Source organism: Lissotriton vulgaris, chromosome 1_1, assembly GCF_964263255.1.
Source record: "Lissotriton vulgaris chromosome 1_1, aLisVul1.2, whole genome shotgun sequence".
In the NCBI taxonomy this organism is placed as follows: domain Eukaryota; kingdom Metazoa; phylum Chordata; class Amphibia; order Caudata; family Salamandridae; genus Lissotriton; species Lissotriton vulgaris.
Window position 1 is genome coordinate 829,163,329 of NC_141685.1, and position 7,110 is coordinate 829,170,438.

Below are 7,110 nucleotides of genomic sequence, written 5' to 3' on the forward strand. Positions count from 1 at the left end.
TGATGGGAGCAGGGGGATTCAGCATTATTCACAAATGTGAGTAGATTAGTGGAGAAGAAAGATGATCAAAAGGTAGCTGAGCTGAGCTAGAGACAGGCGAGACCGGAGGTACTGACCAAGGTCGCTAAGAGGGCGGATAGGACAAGAGTGTCTTTATGAGATGGTCCCAAAATGGCGGGGTGCATAAGAGTCCTAGTGCAAAAGTTCAAAAAGAATAGTTCTTACCTCTGCTCAAATCAAATCAAATAAATAAACCTCCAAATAGTTCCAGACGTCTTACGGGAGGCGAGGTAGGCGGGCTAGCAGTAGGGAACAGCAGCAGCAGTCAAGTCCGGAGGCGGGGGATGGTCAGGGAAAGAGAGCCTCAGCTCGGCTCCTCTGCGGCCATCTGCAGAAAATACAGAGGCATCGGCAGCGTTGCGACAGGATCTGTCCGCTGAGAACTGGTTGCCAGGGAAATTCAGTGAAAAGGCGGGGAGGAGGAAGTCCTGGCAGCGGAGATGAGCGGGGAGCTGTGCCCGATGAGAGGAGAGGGAGAGGGAGATGGCTGTGCTTAGGGGAGCATCGGCTCAGGCCGCTCGCACCATCAGCCCTGCCAGTGGTGGAGCGAGTTGAAATGGCCCTTGTTGTGGTTCTAGTTGTTAAATGCTGCATTACTTTCCTATTGGTTGCTAGGCACGCGCGCACCAAGAATGTCAAGCATGTATAAAACGGACGTCAGAGACTGATCAAGCAGGATACACCCTGACTCTGCGTAGTCACCTCTCCCGTACAGGCTCTTGCACTTGTCAAATAAAATTCCTAAATTCATTCCTTTCTTCTGGAAACTCTTCATCTCATTTCACAACAAATGGCGACGAGGTACGGGATCGATTTCATCTAGAGCTTGTGGAGGAATTTCTTCAGGATTTCGATTCTTCTTTCCGAGGCAGGTATCTGCTTTTCAATTCTAGTAGGGAGCTTTTCTTAAAAATAATTCTGCCTTTTTTCTGTGTTTCATCGAGTGGAATAGTAACAGATGTGTTCAGGAGTCCAGTTTCAGAAAATATATCGAGGAAGGACGTCCTGCCAGTGTAGTTTCCTAAAGTTATTTTTCAGGCAAGTGAGAGTAGTCACGTTTTTGAGGTGAAAACATTGTCTTTTCCGTGATATTTTCACATATGTTTTTCAGCGTTTATAGGATTTCAGTAGGCTGAAAAGAAAAATGTTGCTGTGGAGAGATCAATTGCCGTTAAGTTTGTCAAGGGTAAAAACAGTCATTTCTCAGCTGACGGCATTCGTCATACGACAGCTCTTGATTCAGCATCATCGGCAATTCACGCCGTGTGAGTACGTCATTGCGCCGGTGATGTAAGTACGTGAAGCCATTTTGAATCAGCAACTCGTTTCCTGTCAGCAGCACATTTCGTTGTGCATGTTTTTTAGCTAATTAAAATCATAAAATAAGTGAACAAAGTGTGCATTTCCATCGCTTAGCAGAACGGAAGGTAAACGGATATAATTGTTATTAAAGAAGGTGTAAACGGACAGAACTGCTTATTGAATGAGTGAAAGACGCTTCTTTTCTTCGTAACCAGTCACATTCAAAGTGTTATCTTTCTTCCTGTCATTTCGAATTGAGAACATTTCAAGTTGAGTGAACGATTCAAGTAACAGTTGGTACAGTAATATATTTAGTGTGTTTCTATGCAATGTAATTCCAATTAATAGACAAAATCACAATTGATTTCTTAATTAAAAGAGAGGCAGGGGAAGAAATTCAAGTCATGTCCAATGAAAGTATTTTCAATGCTCCAGCTCATTTTCTTGAAGTTCCAGGTAAACCTGTGATGAAATGGAAGAACTGGTACAAGGCTTTCGAAAATTATTTGGTTGCGATTAATGGCAAGAAATATGAGGCTGAACGGAAAAAAGCTATTCTTTTTGGACTTTTAGGAGTTGCTGGCCAAGAAATGTTTGAAAGCCTACCAGAATATGAACCTGATCCGGGACAGTTTAATCCCCTTGAGGAATTTCAGGAGGCCGTGAAAAGTTTAGAAAAGCAATTTGACCAGGAAGAGAACATTATGGTGGGCAGACATCGTTTTGCGTTGAGGAAACAATTAGAGTCAGAAAATGTAGAAGAGTATATTGGTAGCTTAAGGGTGTTAGCCACTAAATGCGATTTTGGCGACATGGCAGATATATACATCCATGACCAATTTGTATTTCACTGTTTTGAGCATAAAATTCAGGAGCGTTACTTGCCTGTAAAAAACCCACATTGTCTGAGGTGGTAGATATCGCCAAGGGAATCGCACGTTCACTGGAAGGCAGAAAAGAATTGGCTAAAGTAAATGAAGCTTCATGTTCTAACGTTTCTTATGTAAACGACAGAAGACGGAAAGAAATCGGTACTAACAAATCTTACAGTTCTAACTATAATTCCAATTCTTCCCCTATTGTATGTTTTACATGTGGTTCTCTTAATCACAAAGCCGATTCCGTAAGTTGTCCAGCAAGTAAGAAAAGATGCACAAGCTGCCAAAAGGTAGGACATTTTGCAAGCGTGTGTGGAAAATTGGACCAAAAATACAACGTTAGAACAAACATTAATGTAGTAGATGATTTTGATGAGAATATGTGTTCCAATATTGTTCTAGCTCTAGATGATGGCGACAGTCACACAAAGGGTCCAATCGGAGTTGCAAAGGTAGGCGAAGTTTAGCTCAATATCATGGCAGATTCGGGTTTGCCCTTTACAATAATTTCTGACAGCAAATATTTGAAGTATTGGCCTAATGTGGATTTATTCCCATCTGACGTTAATCCTACAGCATTCGGGGAATTTAAGATTAATATGTTCGGTTATTTTGAAGATATTCTGAGCATAAAAGGTAGAAGTATCAAAACCAAAGTTTATGTGGTAGAAAGGGGTGAAAACATAGTAGGGTGGAGAGATCTTGCCAAATTTAAGATAATCCTAAAACCTGGATCAGATGATCCCATTGCGTTAGATGACGGTTTCATTTCTCTTGTTTCTCTTCCATCAGAAGCCAGTAACGAATTATCTACTATTTAAGTAAGTATATTCATAGTTCGAAATCGGATTGGAAGTAGGAAAAGTTTCACGCAGAGAATAATAAAGCATACCCATATAGTAGATGTCATTGTTCATAGGTTATACCGTGCAGAGAATTATTACAGCATTTCAGAAATTCATAAAGAAAGCGATATCAAATGCATAGTATTATTGATGATTTTGTCCATCAGTCTAATGTATTCATTTCGAACAAAGATGGTTCTATGCAATGTGCTAAGACACAGTAATATTGGAAGTGAAAATTGGCCTCTATTTCGTAATCTGCTTCCTGTTTGAGAACATCTGGCTTGTGGCCAAAGAATTTAATATTTTCAAAGGGTTACTCAGGAGGGAAGAATCATTTGTATCTTATCTCCCAATAGAGTAAAATCATTTGTTGTTGTTGTAAGTGACATATAAGTATACATGTGTTGAAAATTGTGATTTGTACCATCTGTGACAAGCATGGGTACGCAGAGCACAAGAAATGCAAATTGTTTCCTTTCCCAACTCAGCTCGATTCAAAGGTGCCGTAGTCTTGGCTGCACCATTTCAATTACTTGATTATTAATCTATTTTTTTTAGTGTTCAAAAAGTTTTTGCAAGTTTGTTAGCACTGTGACTCTGCCGTGGTTATGGACTTCCTATGCTCATGCTTCCCCACCGAAGGTACTCCACTAGTCTAGAAAACTCTCCATTATATTCTCCAAAATCCAAGGACTTATTGGAAGAATTAAAAGTTTCCTCATGGACGAAATTCTACTGGCTAATTACCAGTTAAAGACATTATTCATGAAAGAAGCATCATCATTTTTTATGTGAGGGATGGATATGACTTATTGTAACAGGGCGAGGCTGGGTACTGACGAAGAGTGGTGGACACCCGGAAATGACACGGTAATGCCTCCTTCCTTACAGACGGACACATGGGGTTCGGATCTGGACATTCACGAAGAAGAGGAACGCGGCGACTTTAATTGGGCGTTTAAGGAGGAGGGAGATCCTCCTCTGGGACACGTCAGCGGTGCCGGATTGGTTAAATCCCAGGAAGTGATGTTCGTGGCGTGTGACATCACCCCGGAGGAGAAGGCGAGGAGCGGAGACGGAGAACGGGCGACTGGAGTTTGCGATAATGAAGAAATACCAGGAAGAACCGAAGAACATCTGCGAGAAGGCGGAGGGGAGTCCGACGGAGTGCCAGGAGGCCAACGACCCTGTGAGCCGCCGTGCCACTCTCCCGGGGGAGGAGCGTGGCTTACCCAGGTACGGCGGCGTATGGCGGCTTGGGTGGGAAGCAAGCGTGTCTGAAGTATATAAAGCCCCTGTTTGTGTTCCTCGTCTCCCTACCCTCTCGTTTCCTTTACCCCGCGTTTTCCCTCACCGTCTGTGTAAACCCAACCCCCTTCACTATCGTACATTAGAGTTGCGTGTTCACCGGTGATTTCCCCTCTTGACTCACTTCACCCGGTCCCGAGGTGCCTATACCCCAGTAGACAGCGGAACTAACGGCTCCCTTTCTGTTGGTCTTCTCGTTACATGGGACACCGGAGCCAAGGGAAACTTCATACCCAGACCCTGACCAGACCTTGAGGGGCAGCGCTATACTCAGAAGATCAAGAAGAAGAATACCCGAACGCCAAAACGGATCCCAGTCAATTTGCCAAAGAGAGACTAACGTTTAGAAGAGAAGAACTTTAATGCTCAAATCAAACCGTGGAATACTAATAAAACCATCACTAACCCCACGACCCGGTGTTCGACTTGTTCCTGACCAACAACCTGGTACCTCCACTACCCCTGGTCCACAAGCCCAGCCCACACTTATGTTTCCTCAAATATGTTGATTTAGGTTGCCTCAAATATGTTGGGTGACACAACATCAACCATGTAGTTAGTAGTGATCACAGCGTTTTATTGTTCACACTTATAGGAATGACCTCACTTATTAAGCCCAGCGGAATAGAGTCTGTTTGTTCTTGTAATAACATCATCCTTGGTACTCCTTATTCATTATGTTTCCCTGTTGTGCATAGATGGTTGGAAGGAGCTGACACTACTTCATCATATATCCAAATTAACCAGTGCATTTAAAGAGTATGAATTTATTTAAAATGTTCCTACCATAAAAGGGAGATGTTGTGGTTCTAGTTGTTAAATGCTGCATTACTTTCCAATTGGTTGCTAGGCACGCGCACACCAAGAATGTCAAGCATGTATAAAACTGACATCAGAGACTGATCAAGGAGGATGTACCCTGACTCTGCGTGGTCACCTCTCCTCGCACAGGCTCTTGTACTTGTCAAATAAAATTCATAAATTCATTCCTTTCTTCTGGAAACTCTTCATCTCATTTCACAACAGCCCTTGTAGGTGGCCAGCAGAAGAGGACAAACGTAGGCACCGGCAGCCCTGCCAGTGGGTGCAACCAGGGAGGACCTCACTCTGAATGCCCCTCTAATTACCACAGTCTGAAGATATTGTTTAAAATTGCAGCATAATTTTGCCCACTCCTATATATGTCACAAATTTAGTCGCATTTTCATAACTGAGACATGGCATGAATGTGCATTTAGCACGTGGTTCTTCTTTTGTTTAACAATATCAAAATAAGTGTTGCACTCAGTATTATTACTAGAGTGCATTTACTGTAGGACTATTTAATTTAGACAAACTGTGTTTAACTGTATTAGACAACAAATTATTTAACCATCCTTACTTAGACATGTAGACATAATTGAACAGAAGCATCCTCGTATATGTAGAATGTGATTATTTTAGATACAACAAAAGTTTATGTAATGTGTTCACTAATGTTTCATATATCACATTTAAATGTGTTTCATAGCTATTATCCAAAGTATTTAATGCATGACACATTGTAATATGGGGGTAGTGATCTTTAATGTAGATTTTGAGTGTATTATATCTTTAAATATTTGGTGTATGAGTTTTAGAATGTGACTTGTTTAGGAATTCTAGATGTAGGAATGTGGGTTCATTGACTGCTCTGCTGCAGCAGCTGGCTGTCTTGGGTCCTGTTTACAGAATAAACTTCTTCATGGAAAACTACACTCCATCTGGCTGGTTCCTGCTAATTTCCATACTACAATTTATGGTGACGATCTACGTGTATATGGACATTCTGGACCCCAGCGAATTTACTTTACATTTTGTGATGTATTGGGAGTTTCAGCAAACCAAGGATTTTCGGTAACGCATACATGTTCCATTTGTAAAGAAGAAAAAAATAAGAAATTGTTAATTTTCCATTGTGGCTATTTCTACAACGTGGTGAGTGTTCTGCTTTTGTTAACTCCAGGGACCAACTCTGCAATCTTCAGAGTTGCATCGTTATTGTTTAAACCTTTGGCATTAAAACAAACCGCGTGCCTATTTTTGTTCAAACGACTTGCTCGTGCTCTCAACTGTCTTATTTGAATTCCGAAGTTTCCTGCCTTTGGCTCCACGAAGAGGGGATTCCAAGGAGAATAGCGCGCTGATGTCAAAGCGTTACTCCACATCCCCACAACTACTTCTACTTCACTTGGAAAAGCAGGCTGAACACGCTCCTTGGCGGTCATCTTTACTGTTTGGGCACATTTTCATTACTATGACTTGCAACACGTTGTTCGGTGTAACGCCTTCCTGCTTTCTAAACACATGACCGGTACACTCGGTTTTCAACGCTTAAAAGATTTGTGCAGTTCTGAGAGTCCTCAATCGTAATATCCTCCTAGATTGTCACCCTCTTCCTAGAATTCATGAGGTACTGGCTAAGCTAGGTGGAAGTAAGTATTATACCACAATAGACTTATGATCTGCTTACTATCAGATTCCCTTATCTAAAATTCTCAGCCATTGACAACCTTGTGACACCAAATTGGGGTGTACATGTACAAACGGATGCCATTTGGATTGGCATCCACTGCTAGTGTATTCCAAAGGCTTATGGATCAAATGTTCGGAGGGGAAAAAGGTATCCAAGCTTTCCAGTATGATTTTCTAATTCTCTTGGAGCATTTCAGGCTTAAGTGAGTATTACGCTAGAT

General features: G+C 41.8%; 1 pseudogene; it reads left to right on the forward strand.

Annotated features, from left to right (window-relative positions):
• Positions 1–1,766: 1,766 nt before the first annotated feature.
• On the forward strand, positions 1,767–2,707 carry LOC147747961 (uncharacterized; annotated as a pseudogene).
• Positions 2,708–7,110: the final 4,403 nt, after the last annotated feature.